At 57.3% G+C, this 17204-nt stretch overlaps 1 protein-coding gene across 1 annotated transcript in view; it reads right to left on the reverse strand.

Annotated features, from left to right (window-relative positions):
• Positions 1-17204, reverse strand: part of LOC121289422 (collagen alpha-1(XXIV) chain) — a 615168-nt gene that overhangs the window by 455885 nt on the left and 142079 nt on the right. The gene's annotated exons all lie outside the window — the stretch shown is intronic.

The raw sequence follows: 17204 nt of genomic DNA on the forward strand, positions 1-17204 counted from the left end.
GTTGAAGGTGGTGGAGGGAGGGATGTTGAAGGTGGTGGAGGGAGGGATGTTGAAGGTGGTGGAGGGAGGGATGTTGAAGGTGGTGGAGGGAGGGATGTTGAAGGTGGTGGAGGGAGGGATGTTGAAGGTGGTGGAGGGAGGGATGTTGAAGGTGGTGGAGGGAGGGATGTTGAAGGTGGTGGAGGGAGGGATGTTGAAGGTGGTGGAGGGAGGGATGTTGAAGGTGGTGGAGGGAGGGATGTTGAAGGTGGTGGAGGGAGGGATGTTGAAGGTGGTGGAGGGAGGGATGTTGAAGGTGGTGGAGGGAGGGATGTTGAAGGTGGTGGAGGGAGGGATGTTGAAGGTGGTGGAGGGAGGGATGTTGAAGGTGGTGGAGGGAGGGATGTTGAAGGTGGTGGAGGGAGGGATGTTGAAGGTGGTGGAGGGAGGGATGTTGAAGGTGGTGGAGGGAGGGATGTTGAAGGTGGTGGAGGGAGGGATGTTGAAGGTGGTGGAGGGAGGGATGTTGAAGGTGGTGGAGGGAGGGATGTTGAAGGTGGTGGAGGGAGGGATGTTGAAGGTGGTGGAGGGAGGGATGTTGAAGGTGGTGGAGGGAGGGATGTTGAAGGTGGTGGAGGGAGGGATGTTGAAGGTGGTGGAGGGAGGGATGTTGAAGGTGGTGGAGGGAGGGATGTTGAAGGTGGTGGAGGGAGGGATGTTGAAGGTGGTGGAGGGAGGGATGTTGAAGGTGGTGGAGGGAGGGATGTTGAAGGTGGTGGAGGGAGGGATGTTGAAGGTGGTGGAGGGAGGGATGTTGAAGGTGGTGGAGGGAGGGATGTTGAAGGTGGTGGAGGGAGGGATGTTGAAGGTGGTGGAGGGAGGGATGTTGAAGGTGGTGGAGGGAGGGATGTTGAAGGTGGTGGAGGGAGGGATGTTGAAGGTGGTGGAGGGAGGGATGTTGAAGGTGGTGGAGGGAGGGATGTTGAAGGTGGTGGAGGGAGGGATGTTGAAGGTGGTGGAGGGAGGGATGTTGAAGGTGGTGGAGGGAGGGATGTTGAAGGTGGTGGAGGGAGGGATGTTGAAGGTGGTGGAGGGAGGGATGTTGAAGGTGGTGGAGGGAGGGATGTTGAAGGTGGTGGAGGGAGGGATGTTGAAGGTGGTGGAGGGAGGGATGTTGAAGGTGGTGGAGGGAGGGATGTTGAAGGTGGTGGAGGGAGGGATGTTGAAGGTGGTGGAGGGAGGGATGTTGAAGGTGGTGGAGGGAGGGATGTTGAAGGTGGTGGAGGGAGGGATGTTGAAGGTGGTGGAGGGAGGGATGTTGAAGGTGGTGGAGGGAGGGATGTTGAAGGTGGTGGAGGGAGGGATGTTGAAGGTGGTGGAGGGAGGGATGTTGAAGGTGGTGGAGGGAGGGATGTTGAAGGTGGTGGAGGGAGGGATGTTGAAGGTGGTGGAGGGAGGGATGTTGAAGGTGGTGGAGGGAGGGATGTTGAAGGTGGTGGAGGGAGGGATGTTGAAGGTGGTGGAGGGAGGGATGTTGAAGGTGGTGGAGGGAGGGATGTTGAAGGTGGTGGAGGGAGGGATGTTGAAGGTGGTGGAGGGAGGGATGTTGAAGGTGGTGGAGGGAGGGATGTTGAAGGTGGTGGAGGGAGGGATGTTGAAGGTGGTGGAGGGAGGGATGTTGAAGGTGGTGGAGGGAGGGATGTTGAAGGTGGTGGAGGGAGGGATGTTGAAGGTGGTGGAGGGAGGGATGTTGAAGGTGGTGGAGGGAGGGATGTTGAAGGTGGTGGAGGGAGGGATGTTGAAGGTGGTGGAGGGAGGGATGTTGAAGGTGGTGGAGGGAGGGATGTTGAAGGTGGTGGAGGGAGGGATGTTGAAGGTGGTGGAGGGAGGGATGTTGAAGGTGGTGGAGGGAGGGATGTTGAAGGTGGTGGAGGGAGGGATGTTGAAGGTGGTGGAGGGAGGGATGTTGAAGGTGGTGGAGGGAGGGATGTTGAAGGTGGTGGAGGGAGGGATGTTGAAGGTGGTGGAGGGAGGGATGTTGAAGGTGGTGGAGGGAGGGATGTTGAAGGTGGTGGAGGGAGGGATGTTGAAGGTGGTGGAGGGAGGGATGTTGAAGGTGGTGGAGGGAGGGATGTTGAAGGTGGTGGAGGGAGGGATGTTGAAGGTGGTGGAGGGAGGGATGTTGAAGGTGGTGGAGGGAGGGATGTTGAAGGTGGTGGAGGGAGGGATGTTGAAGGTGGTGGAGGGAGGGATGTTGAAGGTGGTGGAGGGAGGGATGTTGAAGGTGGTGGAGGGAGGGATGTTGAAGGTGGTGGAGGGAGGGATGTTGAAGGTGGTGGAGGGAGGGATGTTGAAGGTGGTGGAGGGAGGGATGTTGAAGGTGGTGGAGGGAGGGATGTTGAAGGTGGTGGAGGGAGGGATGTTGAAGGTGGTGGAGGGAGGGATGTTGAAGGTGGTGGAGGGAGGGATGTTGAAGGTGGTGGAGGGAGGGATGTTGAAGGTGGTGGAGGGAGGGATGTTGAAGGTGGTGGAGGGAGGGATGTTGAAGGTGGTGGAGGGAGGGATGTTGAAGGTGGTGGAGGGAGGGATGTTGAAGGTGGTGGAGGGAGGGATGTTGAAGGTGGTGGAGGGAGGGATGTTGAAGGTGGTGGAGGGAGGGATGTTGAAGGTGGTGGAGGGAGGGATGTTGAAGGTGGTGGAGGGAGGGATGTTGAAGGTGGTGGAGGGAGGGATGTTGAAGGTGGTGGAGGGAGGGATGTTGAAGGTGGTGGAGGGAGGGATGTTGAAGGTGGTGGAGGGAGGGATGTTGAAGGTGGTGGAGGGAGGGATGTTGAAGGTGGTGGAGGGAGGGATGTTGAAGGTGGTGGAGGGAGGGATGTTGAAGGTGGTGGAGGGAGGGATGTTGAAGGTGGTGGAGGGAGGGATGTTGAAGGTGGTGGAGGGAGGGATGTTGAAGGTGGTGGAGGGAGGGATGTTGAAGGTGGTGGAGGGAGGGATGTTGAAGGTGGTGGAGGGAGGGATGTTGAAGGTGGTGGAGGGAGGGATGTTGAAGGTGGTGGAGGGAGGGATGTTGAAGGTGGTGGAGGGAGGGATGTTGAAGGTGGTGGAGGGAGGGATGTTGAAGGTGGTGGAGGGAGGGATGTTGAAGGTGGTGGAGGGAGGGATGTTGAAGGTGGTGGAGGGAGGGATGTTGAAGGTGGTGGAGGGAGGGATGTTGAAGGTGGTGGAGGGAGGGATGTTGAAGGTGGTGGAGGGAGGGATGTTGAAGGTGGTGGAGGGAGGGATGTTGAAGGTGGTGGAGGGAGGGATGTTGAAGGTGGTGGAGGGAGGGATGTTGAAGGTGGTGGAGGGAGGGATGTTGAAGGTGGTGGAGGGAGGGATGTTGAAGGTGGTGGAGGGAGGGATGTTGAAGGTGGTGGAGGGAGGGATGTTGAAGGTGGTGGAGGGAGGGATGTTGAAGGTGGTGGAGGGAGGGATGTTGAAGGTGGTGGAGGGAGGGATGTTGAAGGTGGTGGAGGGAGGGATGTTGAAGGTGGTGGAGGGAGGGATGTTGAAGGTGGTGGAGGGAGGGATGTTGAAGGTGGTGGAGGGAGGGATGTTGAAGGTGGTGGAGGGAGGGATGTTGAAGGTGGTGGAGGGAGGGATGTTGAAGGTGGTGGAGGGAGGGATGTTGAAGGTGGTGGAGGGAGGGATGTTGAAGGTGGTGGAGGGAGGGATGTTGAAGGTGGTGGAGGGAGGGATGTTGAAGGTGGTGGAGGGAGGGATGTTGAAGGTGGTGGAGGGAGGGATGTTGAAGGTGGTGGAGGGAGGGATGTTGAAGGTGGTGGAGGGAGGGATGTTGAAGGTGGTGGAGGGAGGGATGTTGAAGGTGGTGGAGGGAGGGATGTTGAAGGTGGTGGAGGGAGGGATGTTGAAGGTGGTGGAGGGAGGGATGTTGAAGGTGGTGGAGGGAGGGATGTTGAAGGTGGTGGAGGGAGGGATGTTGAAGGTGGTGGAGGGAGGGATGTTGAAGGTGGTGGAGGGAGGGATGTTGAAGGTGGTGGAGGGAGGGATGTTGAAGGTGGTGGAGGGAGGGATGTTGAAGGTGGTGGAGGGAGGGATGTTGAAGGTGGTGGAGGGAGGGATGTTGAAGGTGGTGGAGGGAGGGATGTTGAAGGTGGTGGAGGGAGGGATGTTGAAGGTGGTGGAGGGAGGGATGTTGAAGGTGGTGGAGGGAGGGATGTTGAAGGTGGTGGAGGGAGGGATGTTGAAGGTGGTGGAGGGAGGGATGTTGAAGGTGGTGGAGGGAGGGATGTTGAAGGTGGTGGAGGGAGGGATGTTGAAGGTGGTGGAGGGAGGGATGTTGAAGGTGGTGGAGGGAGGGATGTTGAAGGTGGTGGAGGGAGGGATGTTGAAGGTGGTGGAGGGAGGGATGTTGAAGGTGGTGGAGGGAGGGATGTTGAAGGTGGTGGAGGGAGGGATGTTGAAGGTGGTGGAGGGAGGGATGTTGAAGGTGGTGGAGGGAGGGATGTTGAAGGTGGTGGAGGGAGGGATGTTGAAGGTGGTGGAGGGAGGGATGTTGAAGGTGGTGGAGGGAGGGATGTTGAAGGTGGTGGAGGGAGGGATGTTGAAGGTGGTGGAGGGAGGGATGTTGAAGGTGGTGGAGGGAGGGATGTTGAAGGTGGTGGAGGGAGGGATGTTGAAGGTGGTGGAGGGAGGGATGTTGAAGGTGGTGGAGGGAGGGATGTTGAAGGTGGTGGAGGGAGGGATGTTGAAGGTGGTGGAGGGAGGGATGTTGAAGGTGGTGGAGGGAGGGATGTTGAAGGTGGTGGAGGGAGGGATGTTGAAGGTGGTGGAGGGAGGGATGTTGAAGGTGGTGGAGGGAGGGATGTTGAAGGTGGTGGAGGGAGGGATGTTGAAGGTGGTGGAGGGAGGGATGTTGAAGGTGGTGGAGGGAGGGATGTTGAAGGTGGTGGAGGGAGGGATGTTGAAGGTGGTGGAGGGAGGGATGTTGAAGGTGGTGGAGGGAGGGATGTTGAAGGTGGTGGAGGGAGGGATGTTGAAGGTGGTGGAGGGAGGGATGTTGAAGGTGGTGGAGGGAGGGATGTTGAAGGTGGTGGAGGGAGGGATGTTGAAGGTGGTGGAGGGAGGGATGTTGAAGGTGGTGGAGGGAGGGATGTTGAAGGTGGTGGAGGGAGGGATGTTGAAGGTGGTGGAGGGAGGGATGTTGAAGGTGGTGGAGGGAGGGATGTTGAAGGTGGTGGAGGGAGGGATGTTGAAGGTGGTGGAGGGAGGGATGTTGAAGGTGGTGGAGGGAGGGATGTTGAAGGTGGTGGAGGGAGGGATGTTGAAGGTGGTGGAGGGAGGGATGTTGAAGGTGGTGGAGGGAGGGATGTTGAAGGTGGTGGAGGGAGGGATGTTGAAGGTGGTGGAGGGAGGGATGTTGAAGGTGGTGGAGGGAGGGATGTTGAAGGTGGTGGAGGGAGGGATGTTGAAGGTGGTGGAGGGAGGGATGTTGAAGGTGGTGGAGGGAGGGATGTTGAAGGTGGTGGAGGGAGGGATGTTGAAGGTGGTGGAGGGAGGGATGTTGAAGGTGGTGGAGGGAGGGATGTTGAAGGTGGTGGAGGGAGGGATGTTGAAGGTGGTGGAGGGAGGGATGTTGAAGGTGGTGGAGGGAGGGATGTTGAAGGTGGTGGAGGGAGGGATGTTGAAGGTGGTGGAGGGAGGGATGTTGAAGGTGGTGGAGGGAGGGATGTTGAAGGTGGTGGAGGGAGGGATGTTGAAGGTGGTGGAGGGAGGGATGTTGAAGGTGGTGGAGGGAGGGATGTTGAAGGTGGTGGAGGGAGGGATGTTGAAGGTGGTGGAGGGAGGGATGTTGAAGGTGGTGGAGGGAGGGATGTTGAAGGTGGTGGAGGGAGGGATGTTGAAGGTGGTGGAGGGAGGGATGTTGAAGGTGGTGGAGGGAGGGATGTTGAAGGTGGTGGAGGGAGGGATGTTGAAGGTGGTGGAGGGAGGGATGTTGAAGGTGGTGGAGGGAGGGATGTTGAAGGTGGTGGAGGGAGGGATGTTGAAGGTGGTGGAGGGAGGGATGTTGAAGGTGGTGGAGGGAGGGATGTTGAAGGTGGTGGAGGGAGGGATGTTGAAGGTGGTGGAGGGAGGGATGTTGAAGGTGGTGGAGGGAGGGATGTTGAAGGTGGTGGAGGGAGGGATGTTGAAGGTGGTGGAGGGAGGGATGTTGAAGGTGGTGGAGGGAGGGATGTTGAAGGTGGTGGAGGGAGGGATGTTGAAGGTGGTGGAGGGAGGGATGTTGAAGGTGGTGGAGGGAGGGATGTTGAAGGTGGTGGAGGGAGGGATGTTGAAGGTGGTGGAGGGAGGGATGTTGAAGGTGGTGGAGGGAGGGATGTTGAAGGTGGTGGAGGGAGGGATGTTGAAGGTGGTGGAGGGAGGGATGTTGAAGGTGGTGGAGGGAGGGATGTTGAAGGTGGTGGAGGGAGGGATGTTGAAGGTGGTGGAGGGAGGGATGTTGAAGGTGGTGGAGGGAGGGATGTTGAAGGTGGTGGAGGGAGGGATGTTGAAGGTGGTGGAGGGAGGGATGTTGAAGGTGGTGGAGGGAGGGATGTTGAAGGTGGTGGAGGGAGGGATGTTGAAGGTGGTGGAGGGAGGGATGTTGAAGGTGGTGGAGGGAGGGATGTTGAAGGTGGTGGAGGGAGGGATGTTGAAGGTGGTGGAGGGAGGGATGTTGAAGGTGGTGGAGGGAGGGATGTTGAAGGTGGTGGAGGGAGGGATGTTGAAGGTGGTGGAGGGAGGGATGTTGAAGGTGGTGGAGGGAGGGATGTTGAAGGTGGTGGAGGGAGGGATGTTGAAGGTGGTGGAGGGAGGGATGTTGAAGGTGGTGGAGGGAGGGATGTTGAAGGTGGTGGAGGGAGGGATGTTGAAGGTGGTGGAGGGAGGGATGTTGAAGGTGGTGGAGGGAGGGATGTTGAAGGTGGTGGAGGGAGGGATGTTGAAGGTGGTGGAGGGAGGGATGTTGAAGGTGGTGGAGGGAGGGATGTTGAAGGTGGTGGAGGGAGGGATGTTGAAGGTGGTGGAGGGAGGGATGTTGAAGGTGGTGGAGGGAGGGATGTTGAAGGTGGTGGAGGGAGGGATGTTGAAGGTGGTGGAGGGAGGGATGTTGAAGGTGGTGGAGGGAGGGATGTTGAAGGTGGTGGAGGGAGGGATGTTGAAGGTGGTGGAGGGAGGGATGTTGAAGGTGGTGGAGGGAGGGATGTTGAAGGTGGTGGAGGGAGGGATGTTGAAGGTGGTGGAGGGAGGGATGTTGAAGGTGGTGGAGGGAGGGATGTTGAAGGTGGTGGAGGGAGGGATGTTGAAGGTGGTGGAGGGAGGGATGTTGAAGGTGGTGGAGGGAGGGATGTTGAAGGTGGTGGAGGGAGGGATGTTGAAGGTGGTGGAGGGAGGGATGTTGAAGGTGGTGGAGGGAGGGATGTTGAAGGTGGTGGAGGGAGGGATGTTGAAGGTGGTGGAGGGAGGGATGTTGAAGGTGGTGGAGGGAGGGATGTTGAAGGTGGTGGAGGGAGGGATGTTGAAGGTGGTGGAGGGAGGGATGTTGAAGGTGGTGGAGGGAGGGATGTTGAAGGTGGTGGAGGGAGGGATGTTGAAGGTGGTGGAGGGAGGGATGTTGAAGGTGGTGGAGGGAGGGATGTTGAAGGTGGTGGAGGGAGGGATGTTGAAGGTGGTGGAGGGAGGGATGTTGAAGGTGGTGGAGGGAGGGATGTTGAAGGTGGTGGAGGGAGGGATGTTGAAGGTGGTGGAGGGAGGGATGTTGAAGGTGGTGGAGGGAGGGATGTTGAAGGTGGTGGAGGGAGGGATGTTGAAGGTGGTGGAGGGAGGGATGTTGAAGGTGGTGGAGGGAGGGATGTTGAAGGTGGTGGAGGGAGGGATGTTGAAGGTGGTGGAGGGAGGGATGTTGAAGGTGGTGGAGGGAGGGATGTTGAAGGTGGTGGAGGGAGGGATGTTGAAGGTGGTGGAGGGAGGGATGTTGAAGGTGGTGGAGGGAGGGATGTTGAAGGTGGTGGAGGGAGGGATGTTGAAGGTGGTGGAGGGAGGGATGTTGAAGGTGGTGGAGGGAGGGATGTTGAAGGTGGTGGAGGGAGGGATGTTGAAGGTGGTGGAGGGAGGGATGTTGAAGGTGGTGGAGGGAGGGATGTTGAAGGTGGTGGAGGGAGGGATGTTGAAGGTGGTGGAGGGAGGGATGTTGAAGGTGGTGGAGGGAGGGATGTTGAAGGTGGTGGAGGGAGGGATGTTGAAGGTGGTGGAGGGAGGGATGTTGAAGGTGGTGGAGGGAGGGATGTTGAAGGTGGTGGAGGGAGGGATGTTGAAGGTGGTGGAGGGAGGGATGTTGAAGGTGGTGGAGGGAGGGATGTTGAAGGTGGTGGAGGGAGGGATGTTGAAGGTGGTGGAGGGAGGGATGTTGAAGGTGGTGGAGGGAGGGATGTTGAAGGTGGTGGAGGGAGGGATGTTGAAGGTGGTGGAGGGAGGGATGTTGAAGGTGGTGGAGGGAGGGATGTTGAAGGTGGTGGAGGGAGGGATGTTGAAGGTGGTGGAGGGAGGGATGTTGAAGGTGGTGGAGGGAGGGATGTTGAAGGTGGTGGAGGGAGGGATGTTGAAGGTGGTGGAGGGAGGGATGTTGAAGGTGGTGGAGGGAGGGATGTTGAAGGTGGTGGAGGGAGGGATGTTGAAGGTGGTGGAGGGAGGGATGTTGAAGGTGGTGGAGGGAGGGATGTTGAAGGTGGTGGAGGGAGGGATGTTGAAGGTGGTGGAGGGAGGGATGTTGAAGGTGGTGGAGGGAGGGATGTTGAAGGTGGTGGAGGGAGGGATGTTGAAGGTGGTGGAGGGAGGGATGTTGAAGGTGGTGGAGGGAGGGATGTTGAAGGTGGTGGAGGGAGGGATGTTGAAGGTGGTGGAGGGAGGGATGTTGAAGGTGGTGGAGGGAGGGATGTTGAAGGTGGTGGAGGGAGGGATGTTGAAGGTGGTGGAGGGAGGGATGTTGAAGGTGGTGGAGGGAGGGATGTTGAAGGTGGTGGAGGGAGGGATGTTGAAGGTGGTGGAGGGAGGGATGTTGAAGGTGGTGGAGGGAGGGATGTTGAAGGTGGTGGAGGGAGGGATGTTGAAGGTGGTGGAGGGAGGGATGTTGAAGGTGGTGGAGGGAGGGATGTTGAAGGTGGTGGAGGGAGGGATGTTGAAGGTGGTGGAGGGAGGGATGTTGAAGGTGGTGGAGGGAGGGATGTTGAAGGTGGTGGAGGGAGGGATGTTGAAGGTGGTGGAGGGAGGGATGTTGAAGGTGGTGGAGGGAGGGATGTTGAAGGTGGTGGAGGGAGGGATGTTGAAGGTGGTGGAGGGAGGGATGTTGAAGGTGGTGGAGGGAGGGATGTTGAAGGTGGTGGAGGGAGGGATGTTGAAGGTGGTGGAGGGAGGGATGTTGAAGGTGGTGGAGGGAGGGATGTTGAAGGTGGTGGAGGGAGGGATGTTGAAGGTGGTGGAGGGAGGGATGTTGAAGGTGGTGGAGGGAGGGATGTTGAAGGTGGTGGAGGGAGGGATGTTGAAGGTGGTGGAGGGAGGGATGTTGAAGGTGGTGGAGGGAGGGATGTTGAAGGTGGTGGAGGGAGCGATCTTGAAGGTGGTGGAGGGAGGGATGTTGAAGGTGGTGGAGGGAGGGATGTTGAAGCTGGTGGAGGGAGTGAAGCTGAAGGTGGTGGAGGGAGTGATGTTGAAGGTCGGGGAGGGAGGGATGTTGATGGTGGTGCAAGGAGGGATGTTGAAGGTGGTGGAGGGAGGGATGTTGAAGGTGGTGGAGGGAGGGATGTTGAAGGTGGTGGAGGGAGGGATGTTGAAGGTGGTGGAGGGAGGGATGTTGATGATGGTGGAGGGAGGGATGTTGAAGGTGGTGGAGGGAGGGATGTTGAAGGTGGTGGAGGGAGGAATGTTGAAGGTGGTGGAGGGAGGGATGTTGAAGGTGGTGGAGGGAGGAATGTTGAAGGTGTTGGAGGGAGGGATGTTGAAGGTGGTGGAGGGGGGGATCTTGAAGGTGGTGGAGGGAGGGATGTTGAATATGGTGGAGGGAGTGAAGATGAAGGTGGTGGAGGGAGTGATGTTGAAGGTGGTGGAGGGAGGGATGTTGAAGCTGGTGGAGGGAGTGAAGCTGAAGGTTGTGGAGGGAGGGATGTTGAAGGTGGAGGAGGGAGTGAAGCTGAAGGTGGTGGAGGGAGGGATGTTGAAGCTGTTGGAGGGATTGAAGCTGAAGGTGATGGAGGGAGGGATGTTGAACGTGGTGGAGGGGGGATGTTGATGGTGGTGGAGGGAGGAATTTTGAAGGTCGTGGAGGGAGGGATGTTGAAGGTGGTGGAGGGAGGGATGTTGGTGGTGGAGGGAGTGAGGCTGAAGGTGGCGGAGGGAGGGATGTTGAAGCTGGTGGAGGGGGGATGTTGAAGGTGGTGGAGGCAGTGATGTTGAAGGTGGTGGAGTGAGTGAATGTTGATGATGGTGGAGGGAGGGATGTTGAAGTTGGTGGAGGGTGGGATGTTGAAGGTGGTGGAGGGAGGGATGTTGAAGCTGATTGAGGGAGGGATGTTGAATGTGGTGGAGGGGGGATGTTGAAGGTGGTGGAGGGAGGGATGTTGCAGGTGGTCGAGGGACTGATGTTGAAGGTGGTGGAGGGAGGGATGTTGAAGATGGTGGAGGGAGAGATGATGAAGGTGGTGGAGGGAGGGATGTTGAAGGTGGTGGAGGGAGGGATGTTGAAGGTGGTGGAGGTAGGGATGATGAAGGTGGTGGAGGGAGGGATGTTGAAGCTGGTGGAGGGATTGAAGCTGAAGGTGATGAAGGGAGGAATGTTGAACGTGGTGGAGGGGGGATGTTGATGGTGGTGGAGGGAGGGATTTTGAAGGTCGTGGAGGGAGGGATGTTGAAGGTGGTGGAGGGAGGGATGTTGGTGGTGGAGGGAATGAGGCTGAAGGTGGCGGAGGGAGGGATGTTGAAGGTGGTGGAGGGGGGATGTTGAAGGTGGTGGAGGGAGGGATGTTGAAGGTGGTGGAGGCAGTGATGTTGAAGGTGGTGGAGTGAGTGAATGTTGATGATGGTGGAGGGAGGGATGTTGAAGTTGGTGGAGGGTGGGATGTTGAAGGTGGTGGAGGGAGGGATGTTGAAGCTGATTAAGGGAGGGATGTTGAATGTGGTGGAGGGAGGCATGTTGAAGGTGGTGGAGGGAGGGATGTTGAAGGTGGTGGAGGGAGGGATGTTGAAGGTGGTGGAGGGAGGGATGTTGAAGGTGGTGGAGGGAGTGAAACTGAAGGTGGTGGAGGGAGTGATGTTGAAGGTGGAGGTGGGAGGGATGTTGAAGTTGGTGGAGGGAGGGATGTTGAAGGTGGTGCAGGGAGTGAAGCTGAAGGTGGTGGAGGGAGGGATGTTGAAGGTGGTGGAGGGAGGGATGTTGAAGGTGGTGGTGGGAGGGATGTTGAAGGTGGTGGAGGGAGGGATGTTGAAGGCGGTGGAGGGAGTGAATGTTGATGATGGTGGAGGGAGGGATGTTGAAGCTGGTGGAGGGAGTGAAGCTGAAGGTGGTGGAGGGAGTGAAGTTGAAGGTGATTGAGGGAGGGATGTTGAAGGTGGTGGAGGGAGGGATGTTGAAGCTGGTGGAGGGACTGATGTTGAAGCTGGTGGAGGGAGGGATGTTGAAGTTGGCGGAGCGAGGGATGTTGAAGGTGTTGGAGGGAGGGATGTTGAAGGTGGTGGAGGGAGTGAATGTTGATGCTGGTCGAGGGAGGGATGTTGAAGGTGGTGGAGGAAGTGAATCTGAAGGTGGTGGAGGGAGGGATGTTGAAGGTGAGTGAGGGAGGGATGTTGAAGGTGGTGAAGGGAGGGATGTAGAAGGTGGTGGAGGGAGTGAATGTTGATGATGGTGGAGGGAGGGATGTTGAAGGTGGTGGAGGGACTGAAGCTGAAGGTGGTGGATGTAGAGATGTTGAAGCTGGTGGAGGGAGTGAAGCTGAAGGTGGTGGAGGGAGTGAAGTTGAAGGTGATTGAGGGAGGGATGTTGAAGGTGGTGGAGGGAGGGATGTTGAAGCTGGTGGAGGGACTGATGTTGAAGTTGGTGGAGCGAGGGATGTTGAAGGTGTTGGAGGGAGGGATGTTGAAGGTGGTGGAGGGAGTGAATGTTGATGCTGGTCGAGGGAGGGATGTTGAAGGTGGTGGAGGAAGTGAATCTGAAGGTGGTGGAGGGAGGGATGTTGAAGGTGAGTGAGGGAGGGATGTTGAAGGTGGTGAAGGGAGGGATGTAGAAGGTGGTGGAGGGAGTGAATGTTGATGATGGTGGAGGGAGGGATGTTGAAGGTGGTGGAGGGACTGAAGCTGAAGGTGGTGGATGTAGAGATGTTGAAGCTGGTGGAGGGACTGATGTTGAAGGTGGTGGAGGGAGGGATGTTGAAGGTGGTGGAGGGAGGGATGTTGAAGGTGGTGGAGAGAGGGATTTTGAAGGTGATTGAGGGAGGGATGTTGAAGGTGGTGGAGGGAGGGACGTTGAAGGTGGTGGAGGGAGGGATGTTGAAGGTGGTGGAGGGAGGGATGTTGAAGGTGGTGGAGGGAGGCATATTGAAGGTGGTGGAGGTAGAGAAGCTGAAGATAGTGGAGGGAGTGATGTTGAAGGTGGTGCAGGGAGGGATGTTGAAGGTGGTGGAGGGAGGGATGTTGAAGGTGGTGCAGGGAGGGATGTTGAAGGTGGTGGAGGGAGGGATGTTGAAGGTAGTGGAGGGAGTGATGTTGAAGGTGGTGGAGGGAGGGATGTTGAAGTTGGTGGAGGGAGTGAAGCTGAAGGTAGTGGAGGGAGTGATGTTGAAGGTGATTGAGGGAGGGATGTTGAAGTTGGTGGAGGGAGGGATGTTGTAGGTGGTGGAGGGAGGGATGTTGAAGGTGATTTAGGGAGGGATGTTGAAGGTGTTGGAGGGAGGGATGTTGAAGGTGGTGGAGGCAGTGAATGTTGATGATGGTGGAGGGAGGGATGTTGAAGGTGGTGGAGGGAGTGAAGCTGAAGGTGGTGGAGGGAGTGATGTTGAAGGTGATTGATGAGGGATGTTGAAGGTGGTGGAGGGAGTGAATGTTGATGATGGTGGAGGGAGAAATGTTGAAGGTGGTGGAGGGAGGGATGTTGAAGTTGGTGGAGGGAGGGATGTTGAAGGTGATTGAGGGTGGGATGTTGAAGGTGGTGGAGGGAGGGATGTTGAAGGTGGTGGTGGGAGGGATGTTGAAGGTAGGGGAGGAGGGATGTTGAAGGTGGTGGAGGGAGGGATGTTGAAGGTAGTGGAGGAGGGATGTTGAAGTGGTGAGGGAGTGAAGCTGAGGTGGTGGAGGGAGGGATGTTGAAGGTGGTGCAGGGAGTGAGCTGAAGTGGTGGAGGGAGGGATGTTGAAGTGGTGGAGGGTGGGATGTTGAAGGTGGTGGTGGGAGGGATGTTGAAGGTGGTGGAGGGAGGGATGTTGAAGCGGTGGAGGGAGTGAATGTTGATGATGGTGGAGGGAGGGATGTTGAAGCTGGTGGAGGGAGTGAAGCTGAAGGTGGTGGAGGGAGTGAAGTTGAAGGTGATTGATGGAGGGATGTTGAAGCTGGTGGAGGGACTGATGTTGAAGTTGGTGGAGGGAGTGATGGTTGAAGGGAAGTGGAGGGAGTGATGTTGAAGGTGGTGGAGGGAGTGATGTTGAAGTTGGTGGAGGGAGGGATGTTGAAAGGTGGTGGAGGGAGGGATGTTGAAGGTGGTGGAGGGAGGGATGATCAAGTGGTGGAGGGAGGGATGTTGAAGGTGGTGGAAGGAGGGATGTGAAGGTGGTGGAGGGAGGGTTGTTGAAGGTGGTGGAGGGAGTGATGTTGAAGGTGGTGGAGGGAGGGATGTTGAAGGTGGTGGTGGGAGGGATGTTGAAGGTGGTGGAGGGAGTGAATGTTGATGCTGGTGGAGGGAGGGATGTTGAAGGTGGTGGAGGAAGTGAATCTGAAGGTGGTGGAGGGAGTGATGTTGAAGGTGATTGAGGGAGGGATGTTGAAGGTGGTGGAAGGAGGGATGTTGAAGGTGGTGGAGGGAGGGATGTTGAAGGTGAGTGAGGGGTGGGATGTTGAAGGTGGTGGAGGGAGGGATGTTGAACGTGGTGGAGGAGTGAATGTTGATGATGTTGGAGGGAGGGATGTTGAAGGTGGTGGAGGGAGTGAAGCTGAAGGTGGTGGATGTAGAGATGTTGAAGGTGGTGGAGGGAGGGATGTTGAAGGTGGTGGAGGGAGGGATGTTGAAGGTGGTGGAGGGAGGGATGTTGAAGGTGGTGGAGGGAGGGATGTTGAAGGTGATGAGGGAGGGATGTTGAAGGTGGTGGAGGGAGGGATGTTGAAGGTGGTGGAGGGAGGGATGTTGAAGATGGTGGAGGGAGTGATGTTGAAGGTGGTGGAGGGAGGGATGTTGAAGGTGGTGGAGGGAGGGATGTTGAAGGTGGTGGAGGGAGGGATGTTGAAGGTGGTGGAGGGAGGCATGTTGAAGGTGGTGGAGGGAGCGTTGTTGAAGATGGTGGAGGGAGTGATGTTGAAGGTGTGCAGGGAGGGATGTTGAAGGTGGTGGAGGGAGTGATGTTGAAGGTGGTGGAGGGAGGGATGTTGAAGGTGGTGGAGGGAGGGATGTTGAAGGTGGTGGAGGGAGGGATGTTGAAGGTGGTGGAGGGAGGGATGTTGAAGGTGGTGGAGGGAGGGATGTTGAAGGTGTTGGAGGGAGCGTTGTTGAAGATGTTGGAGGGAGTGATGTTCAAGATGGTGGAGGGAGCGAAGCTGAAGGTGGTGGAGGGAGTGATGTTGAAGGTGGAGGAGGGAGGGATGTTGAAGTTGGTGGAGGAAGGGATGTTGAAGGTGGTGGAGGGAGGGATGTTGAAGGTGATTGAGGGAGGGATGTTGAAGGTGTTGGAGGGATGGATGTTGAAGGTGGTGGAGGGAGTGATGTTGAAGGTGGTGGAGGAGGGATGTTGAAGGTGGTGGAGGGAGGGAAGCTGAAGGTGGTGGAGGGAGTGATGTTGAAGGTGGTGGAGGGAGGGATGTTGAAGGTGGTGGAGGGAGTGAATGTTGAGGTGGTGGAGGGAGGAATGTTGAAGGTGGTGGAGGGAGGGATGTTGAAGGTGGTGGAGGGAGGGATGTTGAAGGTGGTGGAGGGAGGGATGTTGAAGGTGGTGGAGGGAGGGATGTTGAAGGTGGTGGAGGGAGGGATGTTGAAGGTGGTGGAGGGAGGGATGTTGAAGGTGGTGGAGGGAGGGATGTTGAAGGTGGTGGAGGGAGGGATGTTGAAGGTGGTGGAGGGAGGGATGTTGAAGGTGGTGGAGGGAGGGATGTTGAAGGTGGTGGAGGGAGGGATGTTGAAGGTGGTGGAGGGAGGGATGTTGAAGGTGGTGGAGGGAGGGATGTTGAAGGTGGTGGAGGGAGGGATGTTGAAGGTGGTGGAGGGAGGGATGTTGAAGGTGGTGGAGGGAGGGATGTTGAAGGTGGTGGAGGGAGGGATGTTGAAGGTGGTGGAGGGAGGGATGTTGAAGGTGGTGGAGGGAGGGATGTTGAAGGTGGTGGAGGGAGGGATGTTGAAGGTGGTGGAGGGAGTGATGTTGAAGGTGGTGGAGGGAGGGATGTTGAAGGTGGTGGAGGGAGGGATGTTGAAGGTGGTGGAGGGAGGGATGTTGAAGGTGGTGGAGGGAGGGATGTTGAAGGTGGTGGAGGGAGGGATGTTGATGATGGTGGAGGGAGGGATGTTGAAGGTGGTGGAGGGAGGGATGTTGAAGGTGGTGGAGGGAGGGATGTTGAAGGTGGTGGAGGGAGTGAAGCTGAAGGTGGTGGAGGGAGGGATGTTGAAGGTGGTGCAGGGAGGGATGTTGAAGGTGGTGGAGGGAGGGATGTTGAAGGTGGTGAGGGAGGGATGTTGAAGGTGGTGGAGGGAGGGATGTTGAAGGTGGTGGAGGGAGGGATGTTGAAGGTGGTGGAGGGAGGGATGTTGAAGGTGGTGGAGGGAGGGATGATGAAGGTGGTGGAGGGAGTGATGTTGAAGGTGGTGGAGGGAGGGATGTTGAAGGTGGTGGAGGGAGTGATGTTGAAGGTGGTGGAGGGAGGGATGTTGAAGGTGGAGGAGGGAGTGAAGCTGAAGGTGGTGGAGGGAGGGATGTTGAAGGTGGTGGAGGGAGGGATGTTGAAGGTGGTGGAGGGAGGGATGTTGAAGGTGGTGGAGGGAGGGATGTTGAAGGTGGTGGAGGGAGGGATGTTGAAGGTGGTGGAGGGAGTGATGTTGAAGGTGGTGGAGGGAGGATGTTGAAGGTGGTGGAGGGAGGGATGTTGAAGGTGGTGGAGGGAGGGATGTTGAAGGTGGTGGAGGGAGGGATGTTGAAGGTGGTGGAGGGAGTGATGCTGAAGGTGGTGGAGGGAGGGATGTTGAAGGTGGTGGAGGGAGGGATGTTGAAGGTGGTTGAGGGAGGGATGTTGAAGGTCGGTGGAGGGAGGGATGTTGAAGGTGGTGGAGGGAGGGATGTTGAGGTGGTGGAGGGAGGGAGGTTGAAGGTGGTGGAGGGAGGGATGTTGAAGGTGGTGGAGGGGGGATGTTGAAGGTGGTGGAGGGAGGGATGTTGAAGATGGTGGAGGGAGTGATGTTGAAGGTGGTGGATGGAGTGAATGTTGATGATGGTGGAGGGAGGGATGTTGAAGGTGGTGGAGGGTGGGATGTTGAAGGTGGTGGAGGGAGGGATGTTGAAGCTGATTGAGGGAGGGATGTTGAATGTGGTGGAGGGAGGCATGTTGAAGGTGGTGGAGGGAGGGATGTTGAAGGAGGTGGAGGGAGGGATGTTGAAGGTGGTGGAGGGAGGGATGTTGAAGGTGGTGGAGGGAGTGAAGCTGAAGGTGGTGGAGGGAGTGATGTTGAAGGTGGAGGTGGGAGGGATGTTGAAGTTGGTGGAGGGAGGGATGTTGAAGGTGGTGCAGGGAGTGAAGCTGAAGGTGGTGGAGGGAGGGATGTTGAAGGTGGTGGAGGGAGGGATGTTGAAGTTGGTGGAGCGAGGGATGTTGAAGGTGTTGGAGGGAGTGAATGTGATGCTGGTGGAGGGAGGGATGTTGAAGGTGGTGGAGGGAGGGATGTTGAAGGTGGTGGAGGGAGTGAATGTTGAGGTGGTGGAGGAGGGATGCTGAAGGTGGTGGAGGGAGTGATGTTGATGTGG

Source organism: Carcharodon carcharias, chromosome 16 (genome assembly GCF_017639515.1).
Source record: "Carcharodon carcharias isolate sCarCar2 chromosome 16, sCarCar2.pri, whole genome shotgun sequence".
In the NCBI taxonomy this organism is placed as follows: Eukaryota; Metazoa; Chordata; class Chondrichthyes; order Lamniformes; family Lamnidae; genus Carcharodon; species Carcharodon carcharias.